This window comes from Lepidochelys olivacea (assembly GCF_965140295.1).
Source record: "Lepidochelys olivacea isolate rLepOli2 genome assembly, chromosome: 4".
Classification (NCBI taxonomy): domain Eukaryota; kingdom Metazoa; phylum Chordata; order Testudines; family Cheloniidae; genus Lepidochelys; species Lepidochelys olivacea.
Genome location: NC_140414.1, coordinates 59,483,738 through 59,504,886, shown reverse-complemented (window position 1 = coordinate 59,504,886; position 21,149 = coordinate 59,483,738). Strand labels below are relative to the sequence as shown.

General features: G+C 40.6%; 1 protein-coding gene across 1 annotated transcript in view; it reads left to right on the top strand.

The window, feature by feature from the left end:
• INPP4B (inositol polyphosphate-4-phosphatase type II B) overlaps positions 1-21,149 on the top strand; it is a 489,632-nt gene that overhangs the window by 123,862 nt on the left and 344,621 nt on the right. The window contains exon 5 of the mRNA XM_084627075.1: positions 13,932-13,983. The gene's annotated coding sequence lies outside the window, so the exon portion shown is untranslated. The remainder of the gene's footprint in view (positions 1-13,931; positions 13,984-21,149) is intronic.

Below are 21,149 nucleotides of genomic sequence, written 5' to 3'. Positions count from 1 at the left end.
ACAGATATTCAAAAATATATTTTATTCCCTTTAACTGTACCATTTTAATCTTTAAATGAAGAAAAAGTCAGTATTGTTTCAATTATGTTTATTTAGGTTTTAAAATTGAAATGCTTGTGACACTGCAAATTTTTCAATATTTCTTACAGCCATTTATTGAGGCTTTATGTTGGATACTCTTGACCATTACATGGATGATTAAAATCAAATGACCAGGGAATGAGTTATGTGAATTAAGCATTTCTATAATGAGGTAATTTAATTATTTGTTGGTTAAATGTGATGGGATAGGCCAGCTGGTTGGTAGCTAATTTAAACCATCATTAATGAAAGGTCCTAAACATATTATATTGTGTTTACTTGCCAGACATAATTATATAATTTTTTCATGTATGCATGGAAGTGTTCCTCTGGAATAAAAGGTAATTTTTCTCGAAAAGCAAATTATGAAGGGGAACTATAGTAAGTGTATTGGTTCAATTGTTTGTTTGTTTGTTTTTTTTATAATGGTGCTGCATGGCATATTCTTATACAAATACATCGGGGATGGATCCTTAATGGCTTCAAAATAAAAATAGAACATATTAAAAATTAATGCTTTGGTGCACTGTTTTAAAAGACAGGAGGATTGATGCTGTGAAGGAGTTCACTCGTGTGGAAAAGGTATTGTATGATCTCACAATTTTATATATATCAAAATGGTTATAACTTGGATTGATTGCCCAGATTCTTCCCTACTGTGTTATGATGGCAAATTTGTCAAAGTCCAATGTGCATACAGCCCTGATGAAGCACCACTGATTAACTGCTTGTCTTGTGGTCCGTTGATGAAATGGAAAGCTCACACTCAATGCAACCAGTACTCTTAAAAATACCTTTTTATAATTGAGTCTTTTGGAACAGATTGAAACCATATGGTTTAGTGGGATTTGCAATCCATAAAATAGGCTTGGATTGGCATTGAGCATCATAAGTGGTGAGGCTGTGGTACAATTATGTATATCTGAAGTGTCCATGTCTTTAAGTGACCACATAGTCAATGAGAGTATAAACATTTTGATACCAATGTATAATTTACTGTTCACCAATCCTTGAAAATCATCCGGCAGGTCACTTTCAGAAAGATGTGTTCTATTTGTCACCAGTGCTAAAAAGTATGTACAAGGTTTGTGGACAAAACACAGCACATTAGAGAATGTTGGGGCAGGGGGGAATGGAGAGATGAAGAGGGGATCTGTGCTCCATCCCCTGTAGGGACAGGAATGCAACTCCTGCTGGCACACACTAGCCCACCCAGCAGCCTGGGTAAACCTGATTCTGGTTCAGCTCTTGCTATCTCTGCATTTTAACTTGCGAACTAAGAGATGGTAGGTGAATATGTCCAAAGTTACAGTATAAGATATTGTCTCTATTCTTTAAATTGTCTTAATCCTTTATATGCCAAAACAGGATATTTTGTGCTGATGATGTTTAACCTTTGCACATACTGCTGACTTGTGCTGTATTGCTTGAGTGGAAATATGGGGGTGCACGAAGTCGCACTATTCATAAGGCTTTCTGGAAGGTTCAAACCAAGCTACTCTGCAGGCAGATACATCCCAGAGCTGAACTGATAAAAGAATCACAATTACTGGTAAATTACTGTTCTTTCTTAAAACTCTAGCTGATATACAAAACTATAACAATTTGTACCAATGAATCAGGTCATAGCATTCCTAATTGATTATGGAAATGGTGCAGCCCAAAGAGAAATTTGTTGACAGATTTTGGACAGCACAGATGGTAATTATGGTGTAGGCAACTTACAGGGCCGGCTCTAGACCAAATGGCACCACAGGCGAGGAGCGTCTTTGGTGCTCCCCACCGTCCATTTGTTAAATTTTTCCCCACACACAATCTGGTTTCTCTCAGACCTGATTTTTTATTGCATTTGTAGCCCATTTCATGACTTTGATGCATGATTTGCATGCATGATTTATCCCTGTCATATAAGAAGATACAATTTGCACACTAGCATCTGTAAATCTTTATTTATTCATGCCATACATAAAAAAAAATTTCCTCAAAACTTACAATAACTTTTTAATTTTGAGAATAACTCAAATGGACTAACATTAAGAAATTCAACTGTGCACCAGCATTGGATGGACCAGTATTAAATAGTGTTACAGTAGGTGACAGCCTTAGAATGTTAACCCCAGTCCTTAGTTCAAAAGATCACTTTTCTCGCCTTTGCCCTCATGCACGGTGTTAGGTAGATCCAAAGACTGGCCAGTATTAGTGAGAGCAAAAGTCTATGTTCAGCAGTCTTAGAAAGTAATCGAACATTACGAGTTAAGCATTGCAAAAGTAGTAAAAGTATTTCTTTTATATTGTTGCATAGATGGGGTTCAATAGATATCTCTGGTATCTCATTAAATATGTCCTTTAGTAGTCACTGCTTACACTCTTCAAGTCTTAAAACACAAGTACATTTTCACAATTGCACAATAAAACAAGGTTCTTCACAATATTGAAGATGGGCTCCCACTTCATTTCATACTTATATCTCACTGACTCGCTAGTGATGCCCTCCCATTATATACCCATGAGGGCATGGCTGACAACATTCTAGGAGGTTCAAGAAAAATGTAGTTCTCAAAGTCCATGAGATTCTAAAAAAGAAGCAGAACATTCTAGGAGGTTAGTGAAAAATGAATCCACATATAGAATACTTCAAACATTCTATTTTCCCTTTTGTTGCTAACAACAAAAACAGCACCCCAAGCCCAGCGCCCATCCCAAGCCCATCCCCTCAGGCGGTCACCTGGGTCGCCTGCCCCTAAATCTGGCCCTGGCACTTATATCAATGGAAACCGAACCTCAGATTTCATTGTCTCAGTAGGCAGCAGTTGGCATTGAGAGAGTGGGAGCTAACATTGGAGCATCCTGACCTTTTAATTCTGAAATTGAATGTATCAGGACTGGATATTTTTTTGTCTGCAGCACAACCAAGGTCAAAAGGTCCTAACATTTTTCTTCAGACTTTGGCAACTATATTCCCTGATAAGAGATGTTTTCACTCATCTAGGCCTAGAAGTATATGCCTTCCTTTCATTACTGCTATTTGCCTGAGTGGCACAAAAAAATTCACAAGGATATACGCCCTGGTGATTTTAGAACTAGTGCGAGCTTGTTGGCCAGAACTATCTTATCTGTTGGAAATATCAGCCAGTTCTTTGTTAATTTTTAAGAAAAACCTCTTGCAGTAGACCACCTTATGCAAGTGGTCATACTAACCTTGGAGATGGAAAGCTGGAGGCTAATTTATGGCTGCTCAGAATTTTGTATTGATGCTCAGCTTAAATTGAAAATAATCTATTTCTAAAGCATATCAATTCAGGCAGCCTTTTTTATTTTGGCTATACACATAGGGCATGATTCTCATTTACACTAAGGCCCTGTACATTAAATTATTCCCACTTAAGGCCCATTTACACTGGCAAAGCACAGGCAAATCAGCCCTTAGAACCTTAAGACAGTGATTGGTTTCAATATTCTTAAAACTTTATTGCAAAAATTTTGAGTTTGATGGCTGCATTAGATAATTTACATTGGTTGGAAAGGTATTGCCAGATTTCTTAATGAAGTTTTCTACTTAAAACTGAAGCAAGTAGCCAAAGGGAATCTGAATTATGTAAGTCTTATCAGAACCGCTCTTTGAACTTCTGGAGGAGGTATCACTTAGTTCTCATCCATTAAAGTAGTATTTAAAATGCAGCAGCATTGACATGAAGAATCAAGAGGTCTGTTAGCTTAAGAACTGATATTGTAGTTTTCCCCCGACAATCTGATCATATATACAGGCTACAGGCAAAGATATTACGGAAAAGATTAATTTGATTTTTCATTGACACCACTTTATTGTAATTCCCTCTTTTTGCCTCAATCTATGACACCTGAAGGAAATTAATGTTTTATTTTGGTGTTAGAACAGAGTTAGATTTCAGCAGCTCAGGTGAACCGGCATAATTAGGCATTGATGTTCATTATTTCCAAGTGGGTAAAATTAGACATTAGGGTGACTTATGAGAAGGAAAGGAAGGCTCTATCAGATAGTATTTATGCATATTTTGCAAGGTCTGGTCGTCATTGTGGTCAGAGAGAAACCAGATTGTGTGTGGGGAAATGTAAAGCTACCGCATAGATTCCATTTAATTCCTCCTGCGGGCTATAGTGTCTTCCTCAGAGTTTTGTTTGTTTGTTTTTCCCCCACAATGCTTCTCTTATCTCTTGCTTGAGTGAAGTTCACCCTGTGGAGTCCAACTCTAGGCCTATGTACCACTTAAGTCCTATTTAGAGGCTTAGAGTAGCTTATTCCAGCAGGTTTTTCTAATTTATCCTAGGTGCAAAGTAGCCATTATGTAGAGTGGGGCAGTTTATAAGGAATGGGTAATTTTAAAATAATCTTTTTAACATCCACAAGTCTAGAAGACCCTAACAGCTTTGTAATTTTCTTTCTTTCCTTGTCCCTCTAATACATGGTTCAAGTAGGTGCTGACTGGCTCCCCATGCAGTACCATCAGTCTGATAAGACTTCAAAGAGTTTAAGTTATTGCAGAATTTAGTCTATTGTGTCAAATTCATTCTTGGCATAGTTTCAGTGGAGTTACACAAGAGATGAATTTGGTCCATAATTCTGTTCTATAAATATATATTTAGGGGCTAATAGTCTGTGTTGGTGGGTCCAGTCCATCACTTAGAAAGTGTGGTAGACTTCTGGAACATGCTGTAGTATTTTGCAGGATTTTACAAGGACCACTTTATTGCAGGCATTGATTTTATATTCCCCTTTCTGAAGCATAAATCCACATGGTAACTTTTTTTAAGCTCTAAAAGATTTATTTTATTTGAAAAATAGATCCAATAGGCAATGTCTATTGCCAGTATTTCCATAGGCATAAAATATAAAGCCTCAAATAAGATGTGTATTCCATTCTCAAGAGGAATTAGTCTAAACTGAGGATTTAGAGTAAATCCTTGCAGCAGCTTTGGAAATGTTCAAAGCTTTGTTCCTTGAGTGCCTGTTTGAGTTCAGACACTTTTTGAAACAAACAAAGGGGCAGATTATCTATTCTGTTCAGCTCAGTGGAGTCATGCTATAGTCCAACTCATGGAATGGAGAATCAGGCCCAAAGCTTTGAAAGTTTCTTGAGTGTCTGGGAGTACTCAAGGCAGCCATTTTGGACTCACGCATTTTAGGCTTGTTTCTCTCTATCAGCTTTTAAATACTTAACCGAGTTGTTTGAATCTAGGAAAAAGTTCTTAATTTTAAGAAAAATGTGGAAGGGCCCTAGTTGGTGGCAGCAATCTATGTATACACTGTATGTATTTATAGTTTTCTGCTCTTATAAGTGACTTTTTAAAATGTACAGTTAGTATAATGCTGGCTCTGTGGAAGTGCTAATATGTGGAAGGGGTGCTGAGATGTCAGAAATTCTAAGATTGGATATACAAATAATAATAAAGACATACTGACTGGAATAATCCTCTATTTCTAGTAGTACTAATGGTAATATTCTTGCATAAATTCTCTGCAACAAGAGATAATAATCCAGATCTTGAATCTTTTATCTTTTTATTTTCCAGTTATTAGTTCCTCGTAGTGTCTGGGTGCTTCTGTCTGTCTTTTTCTTCTGTGTCTATGTGTTGTGTGTCATGAATGCTTCAGAACAAATATTTTATTCTGTATTTGATTATAAATGCTAAGTGGTAAATCTGAATGTCTGATAGTTTGCAGTATAGGAAAAAAAAGCTTTCATCTTAATGGTCTGTATTTTTCCAATTATGATTTCACTGGAAAAAACAGATCTGCAGACACAGAAATAAATATTAAATGATACTGTGATTAAATTTGTTAGTCTCTAAGGTGCCACAAGTACGCCTTTTCTTTTTGCGAATACAGACTAACACGGCTGCTACTCTGAAACCTGTGATTAAATTGGAAGACTGTTTGTTTTTTCTTTAAAGGGCTAGGATTGAGCAAATAGTAAACTGAGTTACCTTTTACCTCTAGACAGATAGTTATGTTAGGTCAAATTGAAATAAATTAAAGAACACTGTGGGTTCCCCCAACCCCCATCTGGAATTCACCCAGATAAAGTGTGTAATTTTTGTAACATGACTTAAGTGATTTCTTTTTTTTAAATCAGCACATTCAGTAGCTAATTTCTTCTCTTTTTTGTATGAAGTTTAGGCATCCTCTGATACATTAGCCAAAGCAAATGCCTCAAATATACAATAGAGCATAATCTGTATTTTTCACATATCACTGCGACCCAGATTCTGCAGATAGATAAAATATTGCATATGTCATATGGCCCATTTCATCTGGTATTTCAAAAATGAAGATCTAATAATTTAACATATTAAAGGTTTGAGAAAGGTTAGGATTTCTTCTGATTTCCAAGTTTGAATAATTGTATAATTATCATACTAATTTGTGCCTTCTGTCCATTAAATGTGTTCATGTCATTCAATGGATTATCATCTACAATTTAGTTAATGGATTTCCTATTCATTTCAATCCTGTTTGATTCCCAAGCAGTACAAAATTTGTGTTTTGAAATAATTGCAATCAAATAATAGCACCTTCAGCAGTTTATAGATATAATCTGAAGTATCTAAGCAGTGTCTTTATTTTCTCCTACCCATTTTAATATTTTGTAACAATAGCATCACTCTACGTCTGTACTTCTGTGATTTTGACATTACAGCAAATGTCTAATATTCCATATTCTCTTGATTGATTACTCTATTTGGAGAGAGAGAAAAATACAATATATACTGTCCAAAAATTACTTGGCCCTCTTTCTGCCTGTGATGAGATGCATGTACTCTATCCCCAGCAATTGAAGGGCAGGATAAATAAGCTTACTTAAGGGTATGTCTACACTAGCAGAGTTTTTTCATCGAGAGCTTCGTTGCTGATAAAAAAAAAAGCGCTTAAAGAAAACCGCTGTTGTGTGTTCACATTATCTTCCATTGGCGGCATAGTGTGTTCACACTTGTGGCACTCTCATTGCCAAGGAGAGCAGTACACTGTGGGTACCTATCACACAGTGCAGCTCTCACCCTTCTGCCGCTAGGTCTTGTGGGAAGGGCCTGGGATCATGGCGCATCATGGGTCTGGGCTCAATGCCCTGTGATGCACTGCTTTCGGTCCCAGCATTCCATGTGCTTCCGTCTTCAGTTTGCGGCATTTTTCAGCTTTCCTTCTTTTCTGCTTTCCCTGCCATATCTATCTGCAGGAATGGATCCTGCACTGCTCTCCACTGCTCTGCTTGCTCTCAGTAGCACATAGCGAGTTGCAGTGGAGTTATTCTTGAAGTTACAAAGGCAACGGCAGTCACAGTTGCCTGACGTGGTGTCCGACATGGAAAGCAGTAACATTAGATTGCTTTTGGCATTCATGGAGGAGCTGAACACAGTGGAATGTCACTTTTGGGCTTGGGAAACTAGCATAGAGTTTGGGATCACATTGTTATGCAAGTCTGAGATGTTGAGCAGTAGCTGCAGAACTTTCAGATGCGGAAAGCCACCTTCTTGGAACTGTGTGCTGAGCTTGCCCCAGCCCTGCGGTGCAGGACACCTGAATGAGAGCTACTTTCTTGGTGGAGAAGTGTGTGACAGTTGCAGTGTGGAAACTGATGACTCCAGATTGGTACCCGTCAGTCACAATCAAGTTTGGAGTGGGGAAGTAGACCGTTGGGTCTGCATTAATGCAAGTGTGCAAGGCCATTAATCATATCCTGCTGAAAAGACTGTGACTCTTGGCAACGTGCATGATGTTGTGGATGGCTTTGCAGAAATGGGTTTCCCAAACTGTGGAGGGGCAATAGATGGCATGCATATTCCAATTCTTATATATTCCTGTCAAGGTTCCTCCCCCACTCTGAACTCTAGGGTACAGATGTGGGGACCTGCATGAAAAACCTCCTAAGCTTATCTTTACCAGCTTAGGTCAAAACTTCCCCAAGGTACAAAATATTCCACCCGTTGTCCTTGGACTGGCCGCTACCACCACCAAACTAATACTGGTTACTGGGGAAGAGCTGTTTGGACACGTCTTTCCCCCCAAAATACTTCCCAAAACCTTGCACCCCACTTCCTGGACAAGGTTTGGTAAAAAGCCTCACCAATTTGCCTAGGTGACTACAGACCCAGACCCTTGGATCTTAAGAACAATGAACAATCCTCCCAACACTTGCACCCCCCCTTTCCTGGGAAATGTTGGATAAAAAGCCTCACCAATTTGCATAGGTGACCACAGACCCAAACCCTTGGATCTGAGAACAAGTAAAAAGCATTCAGTTTCTTACAAGAAGACTTTTAATAAAAATAGAAGTAAATAGAAATAAAGAAATCTCCCCTGTAAAATCAGGATGGTAGATATCTTACAGGGTAATTAGATTCAAAAACATAGAGAACCCCTCTAGGCAAAACCTTAAGTTACAAAAAAGATACACAGACAGAAATAGTTATTCTATTCAGCACAATTCTTTTCTCAGCCATTTAAAGAAATCATAATCTAACACATACCTAGCTAGATTACTTACTAAAAGTTCTAAGACTCCATTCCTGGTCTATCCCCGACAAAGACAGACTACAGACAGACACACATACCCTTTGTTTCTCTCCCTCCTCCCAGCTTTTGAAAGTATCTTGTCTCCTCATTGGTCATTTTGGTCAGGTGCCAGCGAGGTTACCTTTAGCTTCTTAACCCTTTACAGGTGAGAGGAGCTTTCCCCTGGCCAGGAGGGATTTCAAAGGGGTTTACCCTTCCCTTTATATTTATGACAATTCCAATATCCAACCTTGCAACCAAGTACATCAATCGGAAGGAGTACTTCTCTGTGGTTTTGCAGGTGCTTTTGGATCACGGGGGCATTTCACTGACATTTACATGGGGTGGCCTGAAAAAGTGCATGAGACACACATCTTTAGGAACACTGGCCTGTACAGAAAGCTGCAAGCAGGAACTTTCTTTCCAGACCAGAAGATTGCGACAGGGGGAGTCGAAATGCCCAGAGTGATCCTGGGAGACCCAGTGTACTCCTTAATGCCATGGCTCATGAAGCCGTACACAGGAAACCTAGATAGCCGTAAGGAGCGGTTCAACAACATGTTGAGTAGGTGCAGAATGTGCGTTTGGCCGATTAAAGGCGTGCTGGGGGTGCCTATATGGCAGATTTGACCCGAATGAGGAAAATATACCCATGGTTATAGCCGCGTGTTGTATGCTGTATAATATTTGTGAAGGGAAGGGCAAATGGTTTACTTAGGGGTGGACTGCTGAGGCATAATGCCTGACTGCTGATTTTGAGCAGCCAGATAGCAGGGCTATTAGAGGGGTGCAACCTGGGACAATAAGAATCAGGGATGCCTTGAGGCAACACTTCGAAGATGAAAACCGGTAATGTTTGTTGCTATGATTGGGACTGCTATGGTTAATTACATTTGGTAGGCTAGGAAGCAGTTGTGATTGTTAAGTCCTAGGATTCAATATAAGGCACTAATTACAGTGCCTGTTGATTTGCAGGTGCCATGAGGCATCAGACCTTGCATGTAAACAAATAGAGTGCTTATAATTCAAAAAAGATTGCTTTTATTAACAAATAAACCACAACACCACACAGAGACAGACAGACCAACACTATTGGTGGGGGGGAAGATATGAGGGGCTGTTTTTCATAGCTGAGTATAGGCCCTGCTTTCATTTGAAAAGCTGTCTGCGGGATTGGAGTGTAGAGGAAAGTGTGAAGTGCCAGAAGGCAGAAAGGAATGCACAGGGGGAGTTTGGCGAGTGCATGGGAAAGAGTTCACAATGCTGTGAAGAGGAGGGCGGGCACGCATCTACTCAGTCTGGAGTGTTACGAGAGTCTGGAGCATCTGAAGAAGTGGGGTTTTTACCCATGAAAACTTATGCTGAAATAAATCTGTTAGTCTTTAAGGCGCCACCGGACTCCTGGTTGTTTTTGTGGATACAGACTAATACGGATACCCCCTGATACATGAGAGTCCTGGACCATGTTGGTTTGAAGCTTCAGAACTTTAATCATCCTCTCTGTGGCATCCCTGTTGTAAGAATCCTTCTCTTATCTTTCCTGCTTTTCTCTTTCCCTCCACTTCTTGCGTTCAGAGTTTTCTACCTCTGACTGCTGCAGCACCACATAGAACATATCTTCCTTGGTTCATCTCGGCCGTTTTCTTACCTTGCGCAGATGCTCAGCTGCTGTTGGAGTGTTGATTCTCAAGGTGAAGTCTGGAGAGGCATTATTCATAATAAACAGAAATGCTATTGTCAACTACACACACAGCATTGAAACAGTAACATTAATACACTGCTGGTCACATACCTATCACTTTCTTGGTGGAAAGAGGTGTTATACTGCTCAGGAGACAGGGGTATCCAACCGTGTCTGGCTCCTGCATAAGGTTCCCCATCTCAAGAGGTAGTCACAATGTGATCGTCAATAATAAACCCTTTTTTTTTTAATATAAAACTTGCCTTTAAAGCACAAGGGCAAAATTTTGGTTCCAGTGGGCCAGATCTATTTCTTGGTGTATTGTTGTTTTTTCCTGGCAGCAAACCCTAACCCAGGGCCCCTCAGGCAGAAAATGTATATGAAAGGGTAGGGTGCACAGCTGCTTTAATCTCCCCTCTACAGTAAAGGGTATGGGGGTCAGGAAAGGAGAAGGCTGTGGGGAAGCCATTGGAGTAAACAAAATTAAAATGAGCAGGACTTGCTCAGGGGGTGTGGCCTCGCGGCTGAACTAGTTCAGTTACGTCTACTCAGGCTCTGCTGGTATGTTTTCCTGTGGAACCGCAGCTATAACTTGAAGCTTCAGCTTAAAGCCACACTTCCTCAGTAGCATGAACTCACTGGTAAAGAAAGTATGGTGGTGGTAGTAACACTGTCTGTAGTCCCTTGTACTTAAAATCCTCTTGGATGCAGAGGGTCTTGCTGTCCCAGAGAATGATAATTTACTTGCACTGTGGTCATGTCACTGAATAGTGCTTAATGCTTACAATGGATTTGCACAGATGCAATTGAGAGAAGAATCCAAGATGAGATTCTGACCCCTGTGTGTGTGTGTGCGCACATTTTTTTGTTTAAAATGAGAGAGATGTTACTCCCTGGAAGAATAATAAAGTTTAAATCATACCTCTATGTCTGCATCTAGGTTTTTCACGTTCAATATGAACTTGGGTTTTTTTCACCTTCCTCTACAGTGTGGGGCATAGGTCACTTGCTGGTTTGAACTAGAGTAAATTTTTACTCCTGGGGGAATTCTGTACCACTGTGCATGTGCAGAATTTATGTCCCCCTGCAGATTTCTTTGTTTCCCCACAGAAAAATGACTTTCTGACAGGGAAGCCAAAAGAGTGGTCATGTGACCCTCCCCAGCACTACGTTTCGGCTTCCGAGGGCAGCCAGCAGAGAGGTGAATCACTGTGGGGCAGGAGGCAGGACTGGGGAAGACCCAGCTGGTGGCTCCTACCCTGTGCCGGGCTCAGCTGCTAGACACAATTGGGCTAGGGAGGACAGGACTTCCTTTTCCCCTGCATGGCATCTGGGGCCAGGTCAGTCTCACCCTCCAGATTTCTCCTCCAGCTGCAGGAAGCTCTTCAAACTCCGCCCCACCACCCCACTTCCTGCACCCATTGTTCCTCAGCTTCAGGGGGAGGGATCCTTGTACAGAGAACTGCTCCCCCATCTGCCCAACCCCCGTCGATCCAGACCCTCTCAAACCCAGACCCTCCCACTGAGCCTCACCCACTGCACTCAGACCCCCGTGATGAGCCCCACTCCCCTTGCACCTGAACCACCCCGATAAGCCACCCAGATTCCCACCCCGCCAAGTCCCAACCAGTTGCACCTGGATCTCCACATCCCTGAGCCCCACTCCCATAACATCTGGACCCTCACACTGAGGCCTCCACACCCAGACCCCCCCCCCATTGAGCTCTGTCCTCTGCACACCCAGACCTCCACACACGGAGGCCCAACCACCTTCACCCCCCTGCAGAGTCCCGTTATTGTTTCACCCAGAACCCCTAACAAGCCACTGTGCATCCAGATCCCCCCTGCACCTGTATTGCCCCACACAGAACCCTCTCAACCCACACCTGGATCGCCCACATTAAGCCTCTCCACACTTGGATCCTGCCTTGCTGAGCCTGCCTGCCCACACAGAGGGGCAGGGCCCTGGGATGTTTCTGGGGCAGGCTGGGTCCTTGCACTGTGTCAGGGTTGGGTGCAGCCTCACCGCTGAGTCCGTGTCCTGGGGTGGGGAGCTGCACAGTGATCTCCCACCTCTGTGCAGCCAGTGGCCTGTGCTCCTCAATACTATGCTGGAACCTCCACATTTATTTGACAAATAAAATTTGCAGAATTTTAAAATATTGTGCGCAGAATTTATTTATTTTTTGGGGCAGAATGCCCTCAGGAGTAGTACCTGGTGGATTCTCTGTAACTGAAAGTCTTTACATCAAGATTTGAGGACTTCAGTAACTCAGCCAGAGGCTGGGGTCTATTACAGGAGTCTGTGGGTAAGTTCTGTGGCCTGTGATGTGCAGGAGATGAGACAAGATGATCATGATGGTCTTTTCTGATTTTAAGGTCTGAGTCTATAATTTATTATAGCCCATATAAAAATATTTAAGGGCAGGAGAAATAAATTACAAAACTCTGATTGAGGAAATACATTGGTTTGCATATATTTTAAGTCTAACCTACTTCTTCTATAACACCATTCATCTGTAGATCTCAAAGCCTTTTACCAAGGAGGTAAGTATATTATCCATATTTACAGTTGGGGTAATAGAGGCACAGGTAGGTGAAGTGACATGCAAAGGTGTCACAGCAGGCAAGTGGCAGAGCCGGGAGTAGAGCTCAGGTCTCCTGTGTCCTATTCTTTGGCGATGTCAGCCTTACACTTGTTCTCCTAAACGCTGATTAGGTTGGCATTTATAAGATTGGCCGTTTTTTAGAGTAAAAAGTCTGAGATATTTCACACTGATCAGTAAAATGGTTGGTTATTCAATTCACCTACTGTGTATGTGTAGCTAAGTGGCTTAAATAATTAAGCTTATTTTATAAACACAGAAGTTATGTATCTGGAGTATGTTTTTTCTGTCCAAGTCAAGATGGAGAAAAAGGTACAGCATATGTATTGTCACTTGTATAAGATGATGTATCCTTAGAATATGACTTAGAATGGATTTTCTAAGTTAGTGGTTGGGTAAAAGGTAAGTGTTACTATACAATCTGTAATTATATTGTTGGATTTAGCCTTTCATCAGAGCAGCTGGCCCAGACTGAAAAGTCTGTCTAGATACTATCCATTATGGGACTAGATACTACTATTTTAACTCCCAGAATGTTGTTTGCCTTACCACTTCTCCAAGATGAGGATAGATACTGTGTCACTCTGTGAATCAATTCATTTGTTGATCCTGAGTGTAAACAGCTTCCGGAATCTTCCCCAGCACCCATAATAACAATAATATGTAGCTCTTACATTGCACTTTTTCATTTGAAAGTGGTTTACAAAGATGGATAAGTATCCTTATCCCAATTTTTACAGATGGAGTTTATTGAGGTTGTGACTTGCTCAGGGGTTATACATGACATCAGTCACAGAGCTGAGTATAGAATCTTATTTCTAGTACTGGGTTCTGTCTACTGTACCAGGCTGCTACACAAACGACAGAAGAGCTAGGTTCAGAACTGCATTTGATGGCATGGAAAATTGTATTGTTGGCTAATGAACAATTTGGTTGGCCTGTTGATTTCTTACTAATTTTTATTATGTTTCTTTTTCTTATTTTGTTAGTTAATTATATATCTCTTGATCATTTTAACCAGTTATGTCTCTTTACACAGGAAACCAGATTACATCTTTTTGTCTCGAGGAGGGAGTTCTTAAATTAATACAGTAAGTGGAACTGGCTAAACTTCCATGAAAGACTGAATTTGTTAAGTGGAGCATGACCTATTATTGCATGTCTGTCTGGAAGGTGTGTTTTGGCAGCTGATTTGGTTCCATGATTAAATTGTGAAACTTTGAATTACAGCATTTGACAATAATGTCCTTTACCTAATTTCCATGACCAATTCAGAAACGTTCAGCTGCCTGAGGGACAGAAATCAGATTAGTTGACTCCATATTTTTTGCAAAGGAATATAGGAAATATTTTTGAGAAGCCTCTGGATTTATACCAGATAAAAAGTCTTTCTGAGTAGTTAAGCAGAATATTGATCTCTTTTTATAAATGTGTTATGTTTTCCTATTGCTCCGCCTCCTTCACTTGTCTCACTTCCTCTGACTGAAAAAAACGTTGACAGACAAGATATGCTTAATATTGGCTGAGGTCATGTAGAAACAGGGAAATGTTTATTGGCTCCATAGGCTGTTATGAATATAGTTCGTAAAGTCCAATTTATAAACCTAAGCTACCTACATTCAGAGAGAAAAGCAGTGTTTTAGTTTGTCTCATGGAACTTGTACTATTGAATACATGTTGGTACACTTTGAATTTTAGGGGCTAATCTTGTGCCCTGGAGAGACCCACAGAGCTAGGTGGAAGATGTCTTCTCCTCAGCACTCTCTGGCCACAGATCTTGCCTGAGGACTGTGGTAGCTCTTGCATTTTCCATAGGCTTCATCTGAATTCGGAGTCAGGGGACTATCCAGTAGATTCACTTAGTGGCCTTACTCCTTCTCTTTGCTGGATTGGCATTTGAGGAGTTTGCATTCTTTGCCTAAATTCCTGAGATTATACTCCCCAAACCTGTGCAGTGACATAGTGTGGTTATGCTGCAACCATAGCCTTCTGTACCCTCATGGAGAAGAAGCATTCACAGGTTCTGGAAATGCATTCCAGTTTATGGAGAGAGTGGATTTAGTTGTTTTGTAAAGAAGATTTGATGTGGCTGGAAACTGAATAAAAGCTTAATCTTATTAAGCCTTAAGATATGTTTAACAGGAGACATTGTTTCTCAAATTACTGCTCTCAACTAATAAACTTACTAGAGTTGTACATGAAAAGTGTCACTTTTTGTGAATCTGTCCTAATAATAATAAGGCTCAAATGTGCATTGCCTGATGGCCCATTTACACTGCTCTTCTGGTCCAAAAGGCACCATAAGGCCTGAGCTTAAGCCCTTTGTACCATTGGATTCACGGTAGTTTACAAGCGGAGGGTTAAAAAAATTAGTCCAATACACGAAAAAAAATTTCCTTTAAACCATCCTAAACCAGTGTTCAGTATTTTTCTGTAACGCACTACACAGACTATCTCTATACCACACAACGCCATCACCCATTTCAAATATATTGAGTAATATCAGGCAGTTGAGTAGACATGTTAAGAAACTATAGTGAATTGATAGATTAGAATCATTGCAGTGTGCAGTAACTTGAAGATACTGTATTTATTTTGTTGTTCTCCTTTACCCATTCAAATTTTCTGGTATAGTCCCTTTCTGCCAGAGATGGTAGAGAGAGATGTAGTCTAATCTGCCAGTAGGATTTTGAGTCTATCTACCATGTTAGGGTTCTGCCTCCAGCTCAGCTACAGTAGTGAAGTTGTCACTAGACTGAGGACCCTGAGGGGCACATAAGACAGTCTGTGTGTTCTCTGACTAGTAAGGTTATACCTTTTATTAGCAAAACAACAAACATTGTAATATAGCAGAGGAGATAGAGCCAGTGTAGAATGCCCAGCCCTTGTATTACTCACGTCATCCCTTGCAGGGAGCCCGAAGTAGGTAAGATGATTCCTAACTGTCTAAGGGTATTGCTCTGTGAAGGCCCAGTGGAAATCTTTCTGTTGACTTCAGTGGGAGCTGGAGTGGGCCCTGAGTCCTCAGTTCATTCTGACTCCAGCAGGTGGGACGCTTACCAACGTGCTTCTCAAATTCCAGATTTTCCCGGTGCCTTGGGTTTTTGGCTGTTTTTAAAGGCAGCTTCCAAATTTCTGCATAGATTCTGTATTTAATGGTTTTTCTGCAGTGTCTATATCCAGCCTGTTGAAAGATCTATCACTTAGTATTCAGCTCCTCAGATTGGCCAAAGTCACTGACCAGTGTTGCTCCCATTCCCTTTCCCCCGAAGTAGTGCTGCAGGCACTTCTTCTAGGCAGCAGCAGCAGCATTGTTGAAAGTTACAGAGCAGGGAGAAATGCAGAGGGAGGAGAAGAGCTCAATATAAGGGAGTGGAGCATAAGCAATCAGGCCTAGTGGTTACTGCTGGGCTGGTACCAGGGAGTCAAGGGCCACGAGGTGGTGGTCAATGAGCAGGGTTCAGAGGAGGTGTGAGAGCTGACATCTATGGGCAAGAGTCAGGGTCAGAGTCAGGCCGAGCTTGGAGATTGAAGATCAGAAAGCAAGACCAGGTCTGGACCCATAGCAAAACGGAAGTCTGCGTGGTTAAAATCGTAGAATATCAGGGTTGGAAGGGACCTCAGGAGGTCATCTAGTCCAACCCCCTGCTCAGAGCAGGACCAATCCCCAACTAAATCATCCCAGCCAGGGCTTTGTCAAGCCTGACCTTAAAAATATCTAAGGAAGGAGATTCCCTAGGTAATGCATTTCAGTGTTTCACCACCCTCCTAGTGAAATAGTGTTTCCTAATATCCAACCTAGACCTCCCGCACTGCAACTTGAGACCATTACTCCTTGTTCTGTCATCAGCTACCACTGAGAACAGTCTAGATCCATCCTCTTTGGAACCCCCTTTCAGGTAGTTGAACAACTTCCCGGGCACCCTCCGAGGTTAAATAGTAACCCTGGGCCAATCAGGGGGCTGCAAGATACTATCGCTCTGGCCCTTTTGGGCTGTACTTCTTGTGGTGCCTAATCTCCACAGTGCTCCATCGATGTGGCACTGGACGGCCTCCTGGTGGCAACGTGGGAACGTCAGCTGTGCCGGGTTCTAGTCCCAAGGATCCTTGCACCCAGCAACAGTGGAAACAGAAAGCCTTGCACAGAGTTCCTTCAAGGCTGAGATGTGAGTCTGGCTGGAAGAAGTAAGGAGGCCTTAAGAAGTCTAAAGGAGCCTGTCTATTTGGGGAATGCCTTGAGGGGCATGGTTGGCTGGGAAAAAGGTAGGAGATGAGGCATGACGGCCTGGGTGAAACCTGTGTGTCTGTGTTGAACCCTGTTAGGCAGGGGCATCTCTGACTTCCTAGAGGTACTTACTTGGCCATGAAATCTGGCAGGCTGATGTAATATTACTCATTCTGGATGTTTTGTCCCTATCTTATTGCACGTTGGCTGGTTAGGATGCTGAGGCATGGCTACTAAGACAATATACAGTAGGGTCAGTAAATGAAGACTTCCTCTACACAATCACCGCTTAGCTGGCAAAGGTAAAGCATCTTTGGTGCAGCTGCTTCCACAGCTACACCTGCAGTAGAAGATACCAGCAGCCTGTGAGCTTCCACTCCGGTGCGATAAGACCTACTGTGAAGGACCTTTAAGCACTCTAGGTCTGCCTCATGGGTAAGCAAGGAAACATGGCAACTAATGAGTACCTCTAGTCAGTTAATTAGTCTGGTGAGGTAGAGACTGGAGTTCCATGCTCAGAGAAGGCATCTACTTGTCTCATTTAGAATCTGGGAACCCAGCTTTACAACCTGACGAGTCCTTATAGGGAGCAAAGACATCCTGAATTCTCGCCAAGCCATTTTGGTTAAGGTTTGAGTGCCCACTCACTGAAGCGTAATACTGTAACCAGGTTTGTTACAGTTAGGTACAGTCTGTCATTTTCTTTTAAGACATCATCTGGATATGGTGGTACATTTTCTGATGGCAGTCATCAAATTGAAACCGGTGGTCAGGTTACTAATTCATCCCTCGTTTCTGAATCTGCATTTGAATGCTCTTCCATCATTCAAAACCCCTTATAAAAGTTTTCAATATGGATCCTGACTTTTATAATAATTTTAAAGATTTTTATTCCTAGGGGCAATCTTTTTGCCCAGAATGATCAAGTAATTGCAGGCTATATCTTGTAGGGGAGCTTTTTATATAAGATTTCATCTGGACAAAGAAATTTTAAGAATGATCTGTGGATCCAGGATCTCTGATATTCTGGGGCTTCAATTGAAAACCATAGATATGTCTACTGATTCAAGTCTATAATTCTCAAAAGCAACGTTATATTGCTTTGCCATCTATGATTTAATAGTTTAATCCAGTATATTTGGTTTAGAAGAGTCATAGAACTGAGGGGAACTCTGCAACCTATATCTTTAATCGTGTTATGTGTCTGAATTTTTTGGACATTTTGATTAGACTTATCCACTGCAACATAGTGAATCCACAGAATTACTGAGTTTAGCTCTAGCATGTCTGTTTTGTTAAAGTTAATTGTTGTTTTATGCAAATGTTTTTGCAATTTATAATGCTAATTCCATAATTATTTCCTGAAGAAAAACAGGTGAAGTTGAAAGCAGATTGCAAGCTCACATCATTTTACACCAAAATGAAAGCTTATATCTGATCAAGTAGCTGTGAGGCAGATGTTTTTTGGATATACAATGACATCTCACAGCAATCAGGATTAAGAATGTTTTTGCAGAGCCTCAAATGCCACGGAAGCCGCTGACTGCATTGCATGTATAGGACTTTAGTAACTGCTGGCAGCTGTGATGGAACACCGAGGTTGTCGCTATTCCAGTCATGTGCACAACAAGACATTTGTTGCGAGTGTACAGCTTTATTTTTTTAAACTCTACTAGCCCTCAAGAGTTTGATAAAACTGCTGACAGAGTGGCAGAGACTTGATTGAGGTCCTGTTTTAATAGGATACTTTATTAATATTCTTAATAATTATAGTATTTAAAATGTAAATCGTTAAAACCCTATAATATCTAAATTTAAAAAACCTATACTCTTACAATGATAAATTGAAATTATAATAGCAAGAAAGTAAGGAAATTGAGAATTAAGGTTCTCACTTCAGCTTTGTGTCTGCCTTACCTTCAGGGCTCTATATGCTCTGTGGCTGTGCAATTTAAGGAATGTACCCTTCACTCATCACTGGCTGCAAAATTCAGTTCCTGAATCTAAGCTTTAATTTGTAGAAAAATATATTTCTAGCTCCAGTTGGATGACAGAGAATGATGAAAATGTGAGCTGAATGTAAATCAGTGTGTTGTCTTTTTGAGCCCACAGACAGCTTGAAACTATAGCTCTGAGGGATCGTCTGGCCCAGTCATCTCAGTAAGTTAACCCTGTATCCTAAATGCCCTAGCGCTCTGTGGCAACCTGGACCTAAATTCTGCAGTTGGGTCTCTTGATTTATGGCACTGTAATGCAACAGACTGGGAGTTGTGCCATGGCTTTACGCTTTAATATTGAAGGTTTTTAAAATATTTAAATATGAAATGGATAATACAGTCAGTAGAGCAGCCCATTTTATTTATCTTGTTGTTAAATACAATTTAGCTACTTTTTCAGTATGCTGCATTTTCTTTGTACGAATGACGTATAACTGCATCATAGATGTCAGGGGAAGTTGGAGTTTTGGCAGTGGGTAAAGGAAAGAGAGGGCTTTTGGCACTTGAAGAGGGATGTGATGTTTGTGGCTATGCAAGAAGCACATTAACTGGATGCATCTGCTAAGGAAATAATCACTTGGGATGTTACAGTAATGTAAACAATAGAAAGCAAGAATAACATTTTATATGGAATTATTTCTCCATAGTTGCTGAAGGGAAATGAGTGGGTGTGCCAGTTACTTAAAATAAATTATTCTGTTGATAACAGTATGCATGAAATTGTAGTTGAAACATAGTATATCCATTGGGAAGAAAACAGTGGTTTAGAAGAAATGCGGAGGATTGAAATCCATCTCTACCTTTCCTGGTATTTTGAACAATGAGAATTTAACCTATTCTGCTGAGAAGATGTACCTAAGAATAGTGAATAATGCACCTTTCTTGAGGCATCTTCACTATGGTCAATTAGGACAGGCGTTCTGCTTTTATATTGGCGGTAAGGAGGCTTGTTGTAACTTTAAAAGTTCAAGAAATGTACAAGAGTTTTAACTTCATGTAAATTCTGTGTGCCAGATTCTTAGGTTTAAATGGAGATGTATTGATTTACACCAGCTGGTGATGTGCACACCGCATATATATTGTTGTTCTGCTCAGATACTATGGTGATGGGTGCCAAAAACACCCAGTAGATGTAAATATATTAAAATGTTTTCTTATGCAAATAAACTTTGACAAGTTTTATAGTGTAACAGGATTGTGAAAATATTTTTTGCTTTGTATATAATTGTTGCCTGAAGCAGACATTTAATATATCATACTCAATCTCTATCACAGTCATAGCTGCAATTTTGAAACTTTTTTATTGTGAACTTTATCATTTTTAAGGGCTACAACAAGATAGAGTAACCCTGAAAAATGATTAAAATGTCTTTTTATTTTAGGCAGTACTCTGTTATTAAACAACAGAAAGGTTACAGACTCTGAAATTTAATTTTTTTGGGATTCTTTCTTTATTGAAGTTTTACATACAAAAAGAAAAAATTACAAAGGATAAGAGTGACGTGTGGTGGAAGAAAGATTTTTCTTTTTAAATAGCGATCACAGATTAGTTATGCAAAACGTTTGGAAGGATTTTGTGTGTGTGAAAGACTGGATTTTATATATGTAGCAATTGTTATGCACTCTGATGTGACTTGGCAAGCATAGCAAAACCTGCTGTCATATTAACATCACTCTATTTTGGAGTCACTGGGTAGTGATTACATAATTAAGGTTGCAAGACTCTTCCATTTTGAATGTTAATTGTGACCCACTTCTGCCTCCCTCAAACATACCTCCCCTCCAGTGTCCTTTCTGTGCTTATGTATAAATGTCAGGAAAGAATCTAATTTTGCCTTTCAAATTTGTAGCAGATCAGCTGTGCTGTTTTTGAATATTAACGTAGTGAAAATTTTACATGTTTCTGGGGTGATAGCCTCATCTTCACTATGATCCCATTATGCCCAGTAAAAGGGCTGGAGCAGCTTAGTGGGGCCCTAAAATCCCTGTATCCAGGTGCGGGAGGGTATCCCCAGTGCAGGAAGTGAGACACCCC